The sequence below is a fragment of the Pogona vitticeps genome, chromosome 3 (genome assembly GCF_051106095.1).
Source record: "Pogona vitticeps strain Pit_001003342236 chromosome 3, PviZW2.1, whole genome shotgun sequence".
Taxonomy (NCBI): Eukaryota; Metazoa; Chordata; class Lepidosauria; order Squamata; family Agamidae; genus Pogona; species Pogona vitticeps.
Window position 1 is genome coordinate 106,167,124 of NC_135785.1, and position 20,377 is coordinate 106,187,500.

Sequence of the window (20,377 nt, forward strand, 5' to 3'; positions counted from 1 at the left end):
ACAATGTAAACTTTGATACTGGTTGTCTGTTTCTCATGCCAAGGCACAGGAGGCCATTTTTGTGTTGTTGTGACATTTTTCACATACTTTGGATTGGGCTTGTAGCAAAACAGCAGAGAAATCAGTTTGATTTGCCACTTCATGCAAACTTACCTTCATTTTACACCTTTATATGTGAACCAAAACTTAAGAGTTCGCAGTCATTCAAATTTTGTAAAGGATGTCACCATTTTTTAAAAAAAAAGCGCAAAAAGGGTATATCAGAAAAAAATGCACACAGAAATGTGTATATTATTGAAAATAACATTAAAATGTGAATAATTGTTTGAGGAAAATTGTTTGGGCAAATGTTTGTACTAGGTAAATTATCAAACAAAAAACAGGCTCATTCAGAGAAATTTGCACAAACATGCATACTTTTAAAAAAAAAAAGCAGAATGAAAAGAATAATTTTTAGAACCAGAGTTTAAAAAACAAAATGGAAATCAAGACTGAATTAAGCATCAGTGTTAGGGACACCATGGGAAATACTGGAACTATTCCAAATTTTAGAAAAATGAGAAACAATGAGAATGTGAAATGGAGGGATTCATTCATCCCCATTAGCAGAAACCTTGCCAGAAAGATTGGCTTCTGTTGTTTCCTTTGGATAGGGCGAGCAGTTGCCTGCTGTGTTTCCACTCATTCCACCATGTGACTTGCAATGAAAGCAGCTGCTGAGTAATCACTTTGGGGCTGACATCCAGATCAAAGAACTTGTCTGCCCAATTAGGTAGGCAAGACATGGCTTCAAAAGAGACATGGTGGAGTTTTTCTTGGCCACAGTTCTCAGTGTTGTAACCTGCTGTAAGGAGGTAGCAATATCTCACTGGAGGGTTACCTGAAGAAATCTGGAAATGTTTTTTTTTCCCCTTCCATCTGCTAGTGCCACCTAGAGCAGTCTGGTTGAAGCTGTGACATTTTGATTTTGTCCTTTGTTTCATGCTATTGAATTCAGTGCAAGATCTCTCTCTGAGGACAACTGGCTTCCAGCTTTATCAGAAGAAGCTCAAAAGATATATTCAAAATCGCAGAGGACATGTTTCATTATATAGCCATGTTGGCACAGATCATGATGACAAGGCTAGTCTCATAAAGGAATGAGCCAGGTGGGCAGATGAATATAGAAAGAAAGAGGGATCAATAAAGCAAAGTCTGGTTGGGTGAGCAAAAATGGAAGCCCAGCCAGCTGACATTTGCAGACAGATATGCAGGCAGATGACAAATAGGTCCAGTCGGCCCCAGTTTGCATTACTAATACATGCATGAGGCAATTTATTAGGTTTTGTTCCTCATTACTCCATTTTCAAATACACCACAAATGTCAATTTAAAAAGAAAAAAATCTGGATTTTCCATCCACGAGGGAGTCCTGTAATCATATTATAGTCCACTGTAGGTACTTCCATAAATATCATTTTTCCTGCTGCATCTTCATGCATTTGGCTTCCAATGGCACTTCTCCTTCAATTCCTCTCCCTGATTCTGTTTGAACCAGATATCCTAATGAAAGTACAAAGTGGAAATCAGTTTTGCAGTAAAATGGAGAGACACACCCATCACTGCCCTAATTGGATGCATAGGACCTACTACCTCCATATTTTTAGATGTTTCGGAAAGACTGAGAAACAACTCACATTATTTTCTAGTCATGGATCTACATACTTTTGCTTTTCTTTTCCTTTTCCTTTTTTTCCAGTATTGAAACCCCCTACTTCTTCAGAAAATGTCATGGATGTTTAGCCAGGATAGGCCATATGTCATCAAGATGATGGAACTTCTAGTGACTTGTCCCTGTCTCCGTATGCCATTTGAGAGCATCTTAAATACCCCATTTGGTTTCCCACAATGTTATTTCTAGACGATCATTCATATCTGTTTGATTGCATATTACAGTGATGGGCAACATGTGATCCATGGACTCGATACAGCCCTTCAAAACCTCTAGGCCCCCACAACTCCAAAAAGAAAAGAAAAAGTTAAAAAGGGAAACATCAGCTGAACATGCCCCCTTGTTCCATCTAGGGGTCATGGGAAATCATTCTGACACATTTTTAGAGCCTCCACAGCAAACGTAGGATTCTGGCACTTTATTTATTTGTGTTTTGAATAGACAAAAGATGGAAGGGGCTTTTTCAGTAGAAAGGCTACCTTATTTTTTAAGGGGGTTGCAGGTGTCAACCTCCAAGGTCTAGAGGTGGGCCTGTGCAGTCACCAGGTTTCCAGAGATTGCCCCTCCCTCAGATATAGTATTTTTTTCCCCAAAAAGACAAAAGCTATGCTTGTCCTCCCTTATAAAGTTGGGATTAGCAGGCAGGTGAGTTCCTTGCAGAACTTTTGGTCTGATCCCATCACAAACAATGTGGCAATTTGCACAAGTCTATGACTTCTAATAAATTATGGCTTAATTGTTTGGTAAATATCTACATTTTATTCAGAACTTGCCCTAGATGTCACATTACCTGCACAAAATGGTGCCCACCGCTTCCACCTACAGAAGATGACTTGGCTAGCCATTGAATTTTATTTCAACCAGTGATGGAACAGCATTTTCCATCTCATAAGAGGGCAGAAAACTAGCTGGGTGGATGTGCAGTAAGCAGCATGAAACGTACAATGGTTTCCATCAACAGAAGGGAAAAATATGTGAGGTACTGCTGCTGTTGCCTCTACACCACCTATCTGCTAGCTTTTCCAACAAAACTCTGGCTCCTGGACTTCTCTGGGGAGTCAAACAGGCTATGAAGCAAATTTGTTGCTAAGGTTGTCACAAAGAATATCAACTGAATTCATATTTTCTTACATATTTGCTCTAAGTATTCGGCACAATATTTGCTCTAAGTATTCAGATAAGATGAACCTTAGTGAACTATTGTAGGCAGAAAAGAGCATAAACTAAGCTGGAAAACATTCAAACCAGATCTGCATTTGTCTAACAAGAGAAATGACAGTAATAAGGTATGTGTGACATTTCTTATGCCTTCTGGGTAGAGATTTTTCTATAGTGTCATTCCAAATGTTTTTCTAAAAAGGAGAACTAGGAGAACTATAGGCTCACAGCTGGAACAAAAAAGCATTTCTCCCACTGTGATTCTGAGTAAAACAGATGCACATATTAGGAAGGGTCACTAAGCAAAAGCTAGTCCATCAGAGCCATGGAGTATGTCAGGATGAATTCCTTAAGCAATTTATCCACATACCATATTTGCTCATTACCAGTCCTAAAGACAGTGCATTGTAGACAGTAGGAAATTAGAAATCAGGGATGGATTTTAATGGGATATTGGGAAGCTTGACAGAGCGACATTCGGGTTCCCCTGATTTCTGGTCCATGGCTTATGTTTTCTGTGGTGACTAGGGGTGTAATGGGTTCAGGGCTCACAGGATGAGCAATGTTATCTGCCACTCCCTTCCATCACATCAGTTCCCTGTTCCTTTTGTGATTAACCACCGTCCTTACAGTAGCTGTGCTGGTGATTGTGGGTGGATTTCCCTAACAGCAATCTGTTTTAACACAAAGTATTTGTGAGTGACTTGGTCTTCAGCAGATGATTAAAGAATCCTTAGAATAATGGAGTAAGAAGGGGCCAATATTCTTTGTCTTCTACAGATCATTTGAACAAAGCCTACAGTAAGTGTAAACCTGATGACCAAAACCAATGATTTGATCCATGCCCCATGAGTCAGTTATTGCCAAAGGATAGAAATGCAGGAAGATCAGACACAACAGTCAAGGAAGTCTCCTTGTGTCCAGTGAGCAGGGTTTGGTGAGCCTGCTTGATCCCTATGAATACTTCCAGCTCAGGTGGGTTCACTAATCTGAGCAACTAGGAGATCTGTGCTCATTATATAATAGGGCTAAGCACCACAAAGACCAAGGGCTGGATGCAACCATCCAGACTCCATTTTACTGTCTCCAGACTTCTCTCCACTGCTGTATTGGTGACTGAATTTGCCATTTCAGCTGCATGCTGATGAAATCTCTCAACAAAGCAACTGCTGCTAAAACATAGCACTTCCCCCCTCTTCAGACCATCTATCCCTTTACCAACTTTGTGCCATCTAGATGCCTCTTCCTTCCACAAGATTTTTTTTTCTCAGAAGCTCTGTGCTGTACATGATGTTATAGGAAGCACTCAGCCAACTTCCTGTACTATAAGCCACTGAAGCTGTTGCTGGAATTTGCTGGCAAGTGCAATAGCAACAGCTGAAGGGTATGGCTCCAAAGATTACTGGGATGGGGGAGGCAGCGCAACATGGCTGTCTGACCTCAAGAAGTTGCTCACTTCTTGCTGCACATAGAAAACCTCCTCCACCCAGTTGGCCTGGCCCTGTCCTTGGCTACTTTGGAATTGGACCTTCTGCAATAAGCATGCTGTGAAATATGAAAAATTTGCAAACAATGGCCAGAATCCTGTTGGTTAGTTACGCTCATATAGGTGCAGTGGCAAAAATCCCAGCAGCAAATTGCTGCTGGTTAATGAGTTACTGCTTGTATTGCTCACTGTACATCAATTCCTGAGGCTGGCACATAGCTAAGGGCACAAGCTTCTTAACTAGTGATGACTTACTATTGCTGTTTATGTCATTACACTTATACCAGTATGATTAGACAATAGGATTCTGGGCCCTCTTACACATAGGGTTGCCAGATACATGGGTATGAAAAGGAGGACATAGAAAGCCAAAAAGGAGGATAGATGTATTGGGGGGGCTCTGTGTGCGGGGTGGGTGGGGGGCGTGTTGCTTTTGGAATTAGGTATTGGGGAGAATAGCTCTTTGATTACGGGGCAATACCATGACCATTCAACCTATTCAGTCTTGAAAGGTCGAGACTGGGAAAATTACATTTTTGGACTACAAAACAAGGAATCCACTGGCCACTGTGTTTTCTTGTTTTAAAAAGTGTTAAAAATTTAAAAAAACCAAATCTACATATACACTTACTGGGCTCTCAGAACCAATGGAGACAATCTATTCCTTCCTTTAATGGAGACCCATCCCCCTTGTTTTATTTATTGATTTTTTTATTTTTATACTGCCCATCTGGTTGCCAAGGCCGCTCTGGGCAGTTTGCAAAAAGAGAATTTAACAATAACATAAAAAACAAAATAATCAGCAACAATCAAACAAAATATAAGAGCTACTAAAACAAAGTACACTAAGAAATCACATTAATAAAAGCATAATAAAGTGAAATAAAAAGTTTTAAAAGTTGTGTGACAGATCTGAAACACTTTATAAAAACCAGAAAAAAAAAACAGAAGGTGTGGATTTCTCTCTGCTTCAGAAATACAAAGGGTGGAGAAAATAGATTTGCAGACACACACACACACAAAGCCATTTTCCCCACCCTTTGTAATTTCTCAAGCTGAGAGAAATCCGCTTGTGTGTATGTGTGTGTGTGAATTTCCAGCTCCCACAAGCATGGGGGATAACTCTGTACATACTTCTGGCCCCTGGACCTGGAAATGCACTCTGCACATTCCCCAGTATCAGGGGTGCATAGGGTCGGGGCAGAAGGGGGGGATAAAAGTGCCTCCTCTTCCCCAGCTTTAGGAGGAAGGAGGGACTAGACCAGCCCCTATTTCCCTGGCTCTAAACAGCCACCCCCCCAAACCATAGACCAGCCTCCCCTCCGGTGGTGGAAAGCAGGCAAGCAAGCGCACTCACTCCACACCTCTCATGTCCATTTCCATCCGTCCCTCTCTTGCACCTTCCTTCTTGCCTTATTCAGCTCAGGCAGAAGCAATAAACAAGCTTGATGAAGCCCTGGATTGACTGCCCGGGGCTGAAGCAGTCATAAACAATCAAGCTGGCTTATCTCCAATCTCTGAAAGAACCAAGTGTCCTGCCGCAACAGAGGAAGGAACTGGGAGAGGTGGCTTGTTCGGCTGCAGGGGGTGGGGGAGTGGTGGGGGTGGAGATACAAAAGCTGGACCTTTTAAAGTTTTTTAGTTTTGCCTGCCGGATGGAGGACATTATCCTGAAAAGGAGGACATGTCCTCCTTTTGCCGGACATCTGGCAACCCTACTTACACAGGTTGAAAGGTGGAGAGAGCCAAAGAACATACAAGAGAAATAAGGAACCCACTTCAGAGCCTTGTGGCACAGTGGTTAAACTGCTGTACTGCAGCCAAAACTGTGCTCACGACCCAGAGGTCAACCCGCTGGGGAACGGGGGGGGGGAATGTGTAGACTCCATAAATACAGTGGTGCCTCACTTAACAGCGATAATCTGTTCCAGGAAAATCGCTGTTAAGCAAAAACATCATAAAGCGAAAATAAAAAGCCCATTGAAACGCATTGAAAACCTTTCAATGCATTTCAATGGGCTTAAAACTCACCGTCCAGCGAAGATCCTCCATACGGTGGCCATTTTCGCTGCCTGTATAGTGAGGAATCCATCCCTAAACACAGCGGGGAGCCATTTTAGTTACCTGGTGGCCATTTTGAAACCGCTGATCAGCTGTTTAAAAATCATCGTTTTGCGAAGAATCGGTTCCTGAAGCAGGGAAAAGATCATCACAAAGCAAAATTCCCCCATTTAGACCATCGTTTTGTGATCACAATTGCGATCGCAAAAAGATCGTCATAAAGCGGATTCATTGTAATGCAGGGCAGTCGTAAAGCGAGGCACCATTGTAACTTGTAAACTGCCCAAAGAGTGCTTGAAGCACTATGGGGCAGCATATAAGCAGGACACTTTGCCTTTTTGCTTTTTCATGTGTCCTACGCCTCCTTTCCCCAGACACTTTCCCAAGTGAACACTAGAAACTTCAGTTTAGTGTATTTAAAAATGTACCTGCAAAGATGCAGTTACTTTCTAGGAGCGATCTCACACAATTGTTCTTAGTGATTTCTCACCACAGAAGGAATTCATACAGAACATTACTTGGCACAGTCTAGCCTTATTGGCAGGAGGGCATCAGCCTATGGCTTCCTGGATCATTCATCCTCCCTGCTTCCAGCCTCTCCTCTCGTTTGCCAGCTCCTGTACGGTACTTTAGTCAACCAGAAACCTGCGTGTACGAGGCCTAGCCATCTTGTTTTTCTAAACCAAACAAATATGTTGCTTCAGCTGCCAGGTGGACATCTCAGTGATCCAGAGCCTATGCCTTTTATTCTTCATACTGGATGTAAATGGCAAGCTACTACTCCCCTCTCCAATAAGCATGCACACTTCTCAGAGTGGGATAATACTGACCTGAGGCATTGCCACTTGTTGCATGCCTGGTTAGATCTATTGCATATTCTTTGATATGTTAAGATCTAGCCAGGGGGCCCTTTTGAAAGAGCCATCCCTCAAGGAGGTAAGAGGGATGGCTTGTAGACAAAGGGCCTTTTCAGCAGCTGCCCCCAGACTATGGGATGCCCTCCCGACTGAGATTCTTCTGGCGCCGACGCTGATGACATTTCGGTGCCAGGTCAAAACCTTCCTGTTCCAGAAGGCTTTTAATTGAACTAATATTAACTGTGGGTCCTGATGGCAATTTTTAGAGTATCTATTCTAATTATATTTTAATTGTTTTATCTTTTTATTGTATTTTAATTGTTGTAAGCCGCCCAGAGACCTTTGGGTAGAGTGGGCGGTATATAAATTATATAAATACATAATAAACAAATATACCTAGTTGTTGCTTTTAATAATACACATTTGTGTGTTGGGAGCACTTACCTGCAATTAGAGACAAGCAAACTCTTGGAACCTGTCTTTTAACTGAAAAGTGATCAGAGATGTTAAATGCATACAAACGTGCAAACAGTTTTGACAGCCGAGCCCATTTTTTCCAAATTAAGATGGAATGTGAAAAAAAATAGAAACCCCCCGCCACAATCCACAAAAGCCTCACTGATCAAGGCCAGTCCAGCAACCCACACTCCACCATTTCCTTCCACCTAGTGGCGCAAGAGAAGCAGCAGGAGTGGATGAACACAAGAGGGAATAATGTCCCCCCCTTTTTTTCCCCTTTCCTTTCTTTCCTCCCTCTCTTTCTTCCATCTGGTTGGCCTCCTTGGTATGGTGATTAATAAATCGCAAAGGGGCAAACCCAAAAGGCTGATAGGAGATGCAGCTCTCCACAGGATTGACTCCCAACTACTGTTTCCAATTGGGTTTGCTCCTCTGACTCAACCAAAGAGAGGGAAAGGAAAATGTCCCCCCCCCCCGCTTCACTGTGCTGTGGTCCTTTTTCTTCTCTCACCACTAGCAATGCTGAGAAGAGAATCAAAGGGAAATGGGAGGGAGAAGGTGTTTATAAGATGAGGGGTAGAGGGATACGGATTTGAGGGCAGCAAGGAACTAATAAGGGGGATTTTCAAAGCATGCCTTCTGATCTGAGCAGGACTCAAAATGGAGGGGAAGCACTGGAAGTTTTGGCTTGGGGCTTTGAAGAGGATTTTAATATCTGAACCAGGTTCAAGGGAAAGCCAACAACAACACTACAATATTGAACGTGTTGTTTTTGCAAAGTTAGTAGAAAATTATTCACACACTGGAGGGAAATGGCCTTGCCTGGATATGTAGCAGATTTACTTTTTACAACATTGAACATGGCTTAATTGCCTTAATTTTAATACAGCTTGTTTTGGGGTTTTGTGTTTATGAACTGCTTGTTTGAATGTTTAGAAATTGCTCTCAAAAGCAGGGACTGAATTTATTGTATAAATACATCAAATCGTAGGAAAACATCTAAAAAAATGTAATGACATGGTTCCATTAGAATAAAATGAAAAGGCTTCACAGGGAGACCAATATTCCCTTTCACAAATCAAACAGGTGAAAACAGCAGTGCTTTTAAATCTAGTTTTGATAATTAGAATGCATTAGTGGCATGCATAATCTTGCATCTCCTACTGTCCAAAGGATGAGAGAGAATTGCTAAGCTGTGCTTCTAGGCATAGATAGAGCATCTAAATTTGCATTGCTAAAGCAAAACCTGTCAAAAAGCAAAGAGGATTTTGATAGACCAATAACATTTAGGTGGTAGGAAAAGCGGCCTTTCCCACACATCTCCAGTTATCACCTTCGCATTCATAATTAAGCAAAGGTCAGGATGGAAGGCCTAAGTTGAGGAAACATCTAAAGGAATTTCAAAGGATGTTCAACACTCATAACAAGAGGAGTTTCAGTTGTTGTCAATTGTAAAATGTGAAGAAGATTCTTGGCAATTCAGTGTTAAGTTCCATCATATGAATAAAAATCAGATTTGAGATCATCAGCACAAAAGCTTTATTTAGGCCAGGTGCCTAAATACTGATTCCCAGTATTCTCATCCTGCCAAAAGGTAGTTGGCCACTTAGCCTTTTCTCCTTCCTTCCGTAAAATGAGTACCCAGCTCATGGGGGGGGGGCAGTGTGTAGCCTTCCTTAATTTTAAGAACATTGTGGTGTAGTGGATACATTGTTGAACTAGGACTCAGGAGATCCCACTTGATCATGGAAATTCTATGTGGAGGGTGACAACAGTTAACTGTTCCTTGAAAGTCGCAGGTTCCTCAAAAACTACACTGAAGTCACACAAGTCAGAAACAATTTGATGGCACATAACAACCACAACTGTTCACCTAACAATAGGTCAGGCTGAGAGATAAATAATGGCTGGCCCAAGATCACCCAGTAAGCTTTCTGGATGAACAGATCTCCCAAATATATATTGAGGACAGCTTTCAATATCTTGACTAGTTCTTTTATTAACCATCTGAACTTCTGTGATACAGAAGGCTATCAATCTAAATAAATAATAAATGACTACTCCCTGATTATGCTTGCAGAGATACTCACTTGAGTATGAATATCAATTTGCATGTAAACCAGTGTTCAGCTGTCTTCATGCTGAAAAACTGACATACAAAGACCTTGCAGCATGAATGAAGACACAAATTCTTGCATTTGGAATCAATGGAATAGCTCCTTAGAGAATGGTGTTCAAATTAATGATAAATAGAAACTGCATATAGCAAAAAAAAAGTAATACTTTTGTTTTAGCTCAGGTTGCATAACCCTGTGTTTTCTTACTGCTCCACCACAATAATTTAATATTTTTTAATCTTCATAATGCCTCGACTATATGTGAGTCAGTAAGAAAAGCCCACACTATTTTGTTTTCCAATTCATAGTGATAAGATACGCACAGGAGGTTATATTTTATCTAATCTATTGGTATAAATTAAGCAGGCACAGTTTTTTTTGAACACCTACAATCTTCTCAAGAAGTCAAAAAGAATAAATATTTAACACTATTGATTTATTTATTTAGGGACGTGGTGGCGCTGAGGGCTAAACCGCAGAAGCCTTTGTGTGCTGCAGGGTCAGAAGACCAAGCAGTCGTAAGATCGAATCCACGCGATGGAGTGAGCTCCTGTCGCTTGGTCCCAGCTCCTCGCCAACCTAGCAGTTCGAAAGCATGTAAATGCGAGTAGATAAATAGATACCATCTCTGTGGGAAGGTAAACAGCATTCCGAATCTAAGTTGCACTGGCCATGTAATAACGGAAACTGTCTTCGGACAAATGCTGGCTCTACGGCTTGGAAACGGGGATGAGCACCGTCCCCTAGAGTTGAACACAACTGATTAAAATGTCAAGGGGAACCTTTACCTTTACCTTAAATTCACATAAGTACATAATTAACCTAGTTTTTTTATTTGTTTGTTTGTTTGTTTGTTTGTTTGTTTGTTGTATTTATACCCCACCTATCTAATCGAATGACCACTCTAGGCGGCCACTCTACTAAGCAATATATGTATCTGAAGTAGCTGAGGGTTGGTGTTATTTTCCAAGCATAAAAATATTCTTGTATTTAATGCATTTCTGATCTCAGAAAATATCCTATAATTAACAGGCCTGCTCAGCTCCTGCAAAGTTAAGGCCATGACTTCCTTCATCAAACCGATTCATGCCACATTTGGTCTTCTTCTTTTCCTGATGCCTTCAGCTCTACCAAGCATTATTTTCCATCCAGTCTTATCTTCTAATTATATTTCCAAAGTACGACATCCCAATCAACGTATAATTTAAGCGATGCCCTCTTCAAATGATGGGTTATATCTGGTATGTAGTATCACTCTGTGAGTACATATAAGCAATTTAAAAATGGTATATTGAGTAATGCCAAAAGCTATCATTCTTTGCTCATTCATCAATGTACCGTTTACAAATTCTTCATATACATATATACTCAGAGACAAACTTCATAGTAAGCAAAACTCATACTTAGAAAAAGGCATTCCTTAAATGCAGATTATGTGTGATTACTCCAGACAGAGCTTTTTCCACCTCCTGTAATTTTTGTAAATTAGCAGCTTTATTCTGTGATTCTGCTTCAGGCGATAAGCATGTTTTTCCTTTTTGAATCTGATTCCTCTGGTGTGAAAGAGTGCCTCAGTCACACCTCTTGGGCATTAGCACTATCCCATCTGTAACCATGGGTATGTTTTTTACTTGCACCATTTATTTATTTATTTATTTATTTATTTATTTATTTATTTATTTATTTATTTATTTATTTATTTATTTATTTATTTATTTATTTATTTAATCAATTAATTAATTAATTAATTAATTAATTAATTAATTAATTAATTAATTAATTAATTTGTATGCCGCCCATACTACCCAAAGGTCTCTGGGTGGCTTACAACATTTAAAATACAATAAAAATTCAGAACATTTAAAATACAATTAATATATATATAAAAATTGCCATCGGACCCACAGCTAATATTATTTCACTAGATGTACAAAACTGTATAAAGGGTATTTCTCTATTCTCTCTCTGACTCTCCAGTCTGTTAACAATTCAATGCCAATTGAACCGATTTTGAAACAGTGCCCAGTGTCTCAAATGAAGATCCCAAATGTTGCATTGGGTGGCATTTACTGACACTCTCTCTTGTTTTTTAAGACAAGTTTTCAAGTTCTCCGGAAGTCTTTGGGAGGAAAGCATGTTCTAAAATTTAGAATTAAGACAAGCGATTCAAAAAGAGGTCAAATATCTCAAAACCGGACCGTCAGCAAAGCAAAATAGAGTTGTCAAATGCCAGGAGACAGAAGTATCAAATATATCAATTTGCAATCCTTCCACTCTCTACAGATAAAAGCCTGTAGATCTGTCAGTTGCCCTTGGCAAGGCAGCAGACCTTTTGGTAAGCTCAGAACAGAAAAATAGAGAGTAAGGTAGCAGTCTTTTCATCAGCAGAAGGGATCACATTTAGGCAAACATGCTTTAGACAAACATCATTGCCTTGCTGGGACTAACTCCAAATGATACTCTTGATAAGCCAAACAAGCGCAATCCGTTTATCTGCTCTTTAATGGCAGTACAGTGGACCCTTGACTTACAGACGGCTTGACTTACAGACTTTTTGAGTTACAGACTTCTCTGGCCACAAAATTTAGGTTTGACTTGCAGACTGAGATTTGACTTACAGACCAGAAAAAACCCAAAATGGAACAAAAACGGCCTGTTACGGGATTAATCGGTTTTCAATGCACTGTAGGTCAATGGAGACTTGACTTACAGACTTTTTGACTTGAGAACCACATTCCAATACGGATTAAGTTCTCAAGTCAAGACCCCACTGTATCACACTCTTGCTGTTTCTCTCCTCATTCATCCCCTCCAGCCTTCTCCTTCAGCATTTTCTACCTAACAATATCCCCACCCACCTACCCACCCACTAGGACCTAATTATCTTAATATTTCCTCACTGAAAGTTTGATGGCTGCAATGTTGTTATTGTTGGTGGAGTTACGAATCTACCCAGGATTGTAGTATGAACCTGTACCCAAGGTGCTGAAACCTGTTTCTAAAAGAGTTGCAGAACACTTGAGAGCACCTTTAAACTCACCATCTCAGCAGGATTTAGGACCATTTTCCAGATTAGTCAGCAGCCAGAGGGTTGTGTTCTCAAGGGAGAGAAGCCAAAAGAGGATAAATTGCATACTTAATGTTTATCTTTTTTCAATACAGTAATTATGTATTGTAAAGGTTGCTGCAGTGAGTTTTTTGTTAGCTGCAAAATAGGTTTAATTTAAAAAGTGGTCAGAGAAAAGCCACCTTGTGCTTCCTACTGGCAAATAAATAATTATGGGATATATGCACACCCCGAGGATGCTTGAGACCCTTCAAAATCTGGTTCCCTACATCTCCCAAGAGGCCACAGGTAGAATTTGGTTTTCAATTGGGGGAGGCGAGTTTGTAGGAGTCCTGGAACCATACATTGTTTACCCTAATCTAGGGGCAGCAATAGAAAATATATGATACATAGATACAGGACAGTGCCTACCTATCAGAAAGTTCCATTTCTGGACAGATGTCCAATCCTGCCCGTTTCCCCCAGAAATTAAGTTTCCCACCTGTACATTGACAGGAATATTTCTCTTCTTTTCAAGACAGATCTGCATGGTGCTCAGGTGACATACTATTTCTGTGTTTGTGTATACACACCACACCAAATACGATTTTCTCTCCCCTTCTCCTAGCTGCTACGTATAACGGGTGCTTTGATGCTGCAGTACAGATAAAAATACCTTGCAGCTGGTACCACGTAACTCCACACATGCTTGTCAGCTTATCCCAGTATGCATCCGAATTCTGAAATATTTAGAGTTGCCCCGATTATTATGATTGCAGCTGCTAGGCTACATAAATACTTGTTTTCCATCCAAGCCCCACAAATATTATTGACAATGCATCTGCCACAGCCTCTTTAAAATGAGGAACTGCAGCAAATTTTGATATAGTAATAGAAAGAGGATTCAAAGCTGCAGCTATAGGTGTGGCAGCTGGTGCAAACTGGTGATGAAGTGCCATACTGGGACTGGAGGCAGGGAAAATGAGGAAGGGATGATGGAAATCTCTGGCCAGGTACCATGCTGCCTCCATTCCCCATTTGTAATATGTATGCAAAAGAAAACAAGAGAGAAAGAGAGATGCGTCTGAAGTGGGGAATTTGTGGCCCTTCAGATGTGGTTGGACTACAATTCCCATCAGGTGGTGTAGTCAGTGGTAAGAGCTGGAAAGCATGCTTCAAGCTTTTCATAATTGAATGGATTAGTGTAATACTAACACTTGTTTTAAAAAGGAGCAAATAGATATGTATAGGCTGTGTTATTAATTGTTATAAGCCACTTTGGGGTCAATTTGGGCTGAAAAGTGGCATCAAATATGAAAAGAAAATGTAATTGTGATTGTTAAACCAAGGAGGTAATTGAAATCAAAGCACACACAGAGAGAAAACCACACAGATAATGTTGGTCTTTGGCAATCATCGCTATGATCCACAAATGTCATGTCTCATCTCACTTATTCAAGTTTAATTTTGTTTCTGACATGTGAGAAAATAAGCTTTGCAGCCGCTCTCATATCAGTCTTGCTGGGTTGCCTGCTCTTCTTACTTTAATCAAAATTTGCCTTTCTCCTGAAAGGCTCTGAATTTTAAAAATTGTGTTAGTGGCAACTGTAGTTGTCATTGCTTCCATAGGCTCTGTGTAGCAGCTACGTCCACACATCACAATAACTTTTTTGGGGGGGGAGGAGTAGAATCAGAAATGTCGGCAATTATGGATGTTCCTTCTTCAGATGGGCAAAATATTTTCTCCCCTCAGATAGACTACCTTCCTGCACAGAAATGCCATATGTTCCACACACTTACCTGCATAAAGAACAGTCTTGTGAAATTCTGAAAAAAAGCTGATGATCGTTGTGTTCCATATTTTGTATCTACAATTGACTTAAGAGCACTCCATGTTCCCTGTCTAAAAGCAGAGAAATCAACACAATGCAGATCATTGTCATTGTTGCCCTGCCCATCATCTGTGAGATCAATGACTACTCAGCATTTTCCCAACTAGTGAAAAGTCCCTCACCCTCTCCCGCCCCATCATCATCATGTCAAGTCCAGCCCATGTTAAGGAGGCACAGTGGGGAATCGAACTACCAACCTCTGGTTCCACAACCATATACCAAAACCACTGAGCTATCCAGTAGTTTATCTAGCAGTTCATGTCACATGGAGGACAACCACAGAGCAGGATTGGATGCACTACCTCTAGCAGGCTAGCCAAGAGGAACAGGTGTAATACCAGCACCCATTAAAACTGACAGCACCTTTCAAAGCTACACTTCTCTGCATAGTAGAAATTCATCTAGTCACCTGGCTTCTAACAGCCCAGGACTTGTCAATACTAGAGTCCAGAATCTTACATTTTGAAAAGGAACTTACATTACTTCTTGGTAGACTGATTGCTATTATCATTATTGTTGCTTCAGCCATGCAATTAATCCATTGGATTGAAATTGATTAGTACATTAATATTGCTATTACTGAAAAGCCTGGAGGGAACAGGGAAATAGTCTCTGGTTCCCTCTAATGGCCAGTCCTGATATTGCACTTTTGATATAAAGTGGAGTTGAGGAGAAACAAAGAACAACAAAGACTTGGTGACTTAGGTAATAAAATGGCATAGAAACAAAAACATTCCTGTCTAAATGCCTGCAAAAAGTAATTTTTGAAAGTAACTATGTGCAAGTCATTATCCTTAATTACTTTCAACATTACTTTTAAAGGTAAGTAATTTATTACTTATATCTAAATTTATATCTAACAGTAACATTGCAGCTACTAGTTGCATTGCTCTTTCCCCCAAAGTAACTAGTTGCAAATAACTTTAACAGGTAACTATAGGTAACTAGTCAGTTTCAAACTGTGATCACTACAGGCAAGGACAGAGAGTCGGAGTGGGTAAAGGGAGTAGTGAATGCCTAGTTATAGCAAGGCAGGCTTCCAACTGCCTAAAAGAGAAAATAGTAAGACTGCTGCTAGAAGAGCCCCTCTTGAATCCTACTTAATAGGATAATTACCTACCAGTCTACAGTATTCCATTATTTGGAAGGCATTGCAGAATGCCATGACTCCTCAGTTCTAGAGGAATTGAGGTCTAGAATAATTTCAGTCTGGCTTCAGACCCAGTGATGGGATGGAGATACCTTTGAGTCCCTTGGTGGGAACTAGGTGGGGAGTGTGGCCTCTTGGTTCTGCTGAACCTCTTGGTAGCTTTCAGTTCCACAGACTGGGGCATCTTTATGGGCTATCTCTCTCAGATAGATTTTGGAGGCACCATGGAATGGTGGCTCCAGTCCTCCTAAGAGGGCCAAGCTCAGTAGGGTCCCTCAGGGTTCAGTTCTATCCTCCATGCTATTTAACATCTGCATGGAATTGCTGAGAAAGTTGTCTGGAATTTTAGTTCAATATCACAAGGATATCGAATCCACGTGACGGAGTGAGCTCCCGTCGCTTGTCCCAGCTCCCGCCAACCTAGCGGTTCGAAAGCATGCAAATGCAAGTAGATAAATAGGGACCACCTCGGTGGGAAGGTAAACAGCATTTCGTATCTAAGTCACACTGGCCATGTGACAACGGAAGATTGTTTTCGGACAAAACGCTGGCTCTATGGCTTGGAAACGGGGATGAGCACCACCCCCTAGAGTCGAACACGACTGGACAAAAATTGTCAAGGGGAACCTTTACTTTACTTTTTTTTTATCACAAGGATACTGATGATACCTCATTCTATGTCTCCTTTCCATCTAGTTACACAAAAGCTACTTTGGGACTGCTCTGGGCTGAGAACAGTGTCTATTGTTGATAATGGACGAGATGAGGGTGAACAAACTGAAGCCTAGACGAGACAGAGGTGCTGCTGATCAGTCAAAGGGCAGGTCAGGGATTAAGGTTCAGTCTATATGGAGGGAATCACAATCCCCTTGAAAAGCCAAGACCCCAGCATGGTTGAGCCCCTGGATTCAGCTCTGAGTCTAGACACACAGGACTCAGTGGTGGTCAGGACATTTACACAAATAGTGCTTGTTCCCCAACAGTGCCCTTTCCTTGGGGGGACCAATATACGTAGATATGGGATTTATCGTTTAGTTACCTCTCCTCTGGATTACCGCAATATTCTACATGAGGTTGATTTTGAAGAGTTATTGGCAACTTTGACTGATTCAAAATGCTGTCATTGGACTGCTGGCTGGGCACCATGACAGGGAGCATAAACTCCCCTGTTATATCAGCCTCACTGGTTAACAGTCCCTTTCTGACCCAATCCATAGTGTTGGTCATGACGGATAAAGTCCTACCTTCCTATTTTAGCCTGGACAGGTTCTCTTGGATCCACCAACCTCATAACCTCATTTGTTGAGGATACCATAGAAGGCCTTTGTGTAGAGGTGATCACGGAACAAAGGAAGACAATTAACCTTAGAGAAAGTACAAAGAAGTCGACCACAGATGTCCGAGCCAACGGAGCTTAAAAGCAACACCTTGAGAGCTCTTTTTATTAACTCAGCACGATTGCACAGAATGTTGTGAGAATTCAAATAGGATACTAGTTACGTAATCGCCACTAGGATTGGCTGGAGAAAGTCTTTGAACCTGTGCCCTAACTCTAAGGAGAAAGGCAGAATGAGAGGTCTCCCCGCCTGCTGGAAGCTGCTGCTTCTCTGCCAGGAGTGTTTGCATGTCACTGTAACAGATAACAGCTAACAGCCTTGAGCAGGAGCTTCCCACACCTTTGCAGTGGCAGCTTCCAGGCTGTGGAATGTATTCCTCTGGGGGACCTAGCCGGTCTCCTACCTTTTGCCCTTCTGTTGGCATACAAAGACTATTCTTTCTAGAATAGCTTTTAATGGATTCATAAAACTACATGTTGTTATGGAATACTGTATATACTTCCCTCTACACACTGATCTATATGTAAGTATTTTTAATTGCATTTTTTCTTACTACAATTTGTTTAATTAACCTACCCACTGTGTCCTACAGGGGCTGGTGCTACAGTTAGGCAGAATGAGGCTGTCACCTCAAGAAGCTGATTTGGAATGTCAGAAAAAGGCAGCATATTATTACTATAACTGTTGGGTAGTCCAGTAGTTCAGGCCTCTGGTTGTGGAGCCAGAGGTTGGGAGTTTAACTTCTCACTGTGCCTCCTTGACAGGGGCTAGTCCCTTCCAACTCTGCAGTTCTCAGGTTGTTATATTGTAATAATTTGATTTATTCTTGTATTTCTACTGACTGTGGGGAGGGATGCTGGTGGGCTTGGCCTTTGGGTATGTGCTTTCAGGAGGCATCATTTGCTCCTCTACTTCAGACAACAAAAAAGCGTCTTGAGCTGAATGTTTTTGCCATTCCTTGTGTTGATCACCCAGTCATATTTTCAGACTTTCAGACTGCACGAGACACTTACCTGCTACAGTAAATGTACAAGGCTGTTGTCAGTGGTGATGGAACTGGAAAATCACAGATGTTTGTTGTATTTTTATCCAAGTCACTCGGTCCAGGTAAGCACCAAAGTCTTGAAAACAATGATTTGCATTAAAACAATAGCAAAGGTACTACTCAATGTTGTCACAGGGAATTTTTCACACATGGAAAGCCGAAACTGACAAATCTATATTTGCTGTTGAGAATATGCACAGCTTGAAACTGGTTCTTTCAAAACGTTTTGCAACTCACACCATACATCATCGAGCCAGAAGAGAAAGATCAGGAGGTTTCTTGAAATATACCACATTCAAAACGGTGACAGTTTAAAACAAGAGCCCTCTCAGGGGGTATTTCTGTCTGTTGTCAGCTCAGTCACGCTCTCATGAAAGTCAGCGGCAACAAGTTCAGGCATCAGGTGAAGAGAAAGGGAATGTTAAAAGCAAGTGCTGATGGACACTGGGTGCTCATGTGGCATTTTCGAAGCAGAAAGCTATATGGCGTATCTGTCCTAGCTTTTGAATATTCAGCCTCTTCCTTCTGTCACTTCATGTTCTGCCACCAGAACTTGGAAACAGAGGTTTTGAATTATATATCCCAAAATTCCATAGCTGGCCTATTTTTCATTAACTAAGAGAATGTGTGAGCCCTGCTAGTTCTAGTCATGCCTCTGTGGGCTCCTTCCTCCATCCAAACAAACTGAGTTTAATGCAACTGGAATAAAGGAGAGAAATCAACCACTTATAGCAGCATTTGGGAGAGTTCCCAGCGTTTCCCTCAGGTCTATGTTCAAGCCAAAGGGCCCACCAATCAGTGACATCAAGAGGGTCTCAAGTCCTTTTACTCTTAATAGGATTCTCCATAGCAACCACCACCATGAGGCCTGCAGCAAAAAGGTTTTATCTTCCCACACCATGGGCAGCACTGACAGTCCCAGGTTCTTTGGTCTTGCTCTCTCTCCAAGGTCTGGTCTTGCCATTTCTGTTGTCACTGTCCCCTCCAGTCTCAAAGCTGGGTGGCAGTTGGCTCTCCTGGCCTGGGTTTCCAGAAATTGTGCTTTTCTGCCTGGTGTTTCCATTCCCTCCAGTAATGAGGTCAGGGAGGGAGTTGAGGGTTAAGGTACTTCTCTGCCTCATCTTTTGGCACCCTGAGTTATACCAGGATACCAAGATATGTATTTCCAGTCAGCTGGGGGCTCTGGTCTCTCTGAGGAATCATCCTCCATATAGAAGTCCCTTAGGTCCCTTCTTCCTCTATTTACTTTACCGCCATATTGCCCAAAGGTTCCCTGTCTGTACCCCTGGTCCACTCTCTCCTTCTCTCCTCCAGACATCTGCCTCCCTGCCTCCAACACCTCACTTATTTCCTGCAGCTCTCACAGTGCCTCCTCGCCCTTCCCCCTGCCGGAGTTGCTCTCCCTTGCCTGGTTGTCATCTGGTGCCGCCTCCTTGGGGGCCTCTCTCTGGGTTCCCTTTTCTAGCACCTCAAGTTCTTTGGCCATGGAATCTCCTGGCAGCCATTCCACCCAGAGGGAGTGCCCCAGGTCCACTGGGAACTTGCTATTTCAAATTCCCCATAACTGGGGAGAAGGTGAGATGGTCCGCTCACAGGGGCTTCTGTGTCACTGCTGTCCTCCTCTCAGAAAGTTTCCCCCTTTTCCTCTAGTGGTGAGTTCAGTCATGGCAATAAATGACTCTACCAGTTTTGCTTTCTCCCATTGTCATTTTAATAGCTCAAATGGTTTAAATCAAATTTAGGAAGCAGTCTTTCCTGCCCTCTTTCTTTCTTGCTTGCTGAATTCTTATTTACAGTGCATCAGAAAAAAACAACCCATCAACATCTGAATCAGTCAAATCCAACAAATTCAGCTATTCCCATCATAGAGAGGACTATGTTGTGCCTGCCAGCCATGCAGGCATTACAGATTAGAAGCTTGTGAGAAAGAAGTGATGTCAACCCTAATTCATCATTACCAGTGAGAAAGCTGTGGGATGGAAGCTGGTGGATCTGCTTTCACAGGATGGTGAATCTGCTAGGATTTTCTTCCAGTATTTAAAGGAGTTATCCAAGGTAC

The 20,377-nt window shown here is 41.6% G+C and overlaps 1 long non-coding RNA gene across 1 annotated transcript in view; it reads left to right on the top strand.

The window, feature by feature from the left end:
* Nucleotides 1–18,261: 18,261 nt before the first annotated feature.
* Nucleotides 18,262–20,377, top strand: part of LOC144588345 (uncharacterized) — a 10,699-nt gene continuing 8,583 nt past the window's right edge. Inside the window, exon 1 of the long non-coding RNA XR_013543858.1 lies at nucleotides 18,262–18,380. This is a non-coding gene — a long non-coding RNA (uncharacterized LOC144588345). The remainder of the gene's footprint in view (nucleotides 18,381–20,377) is intronic.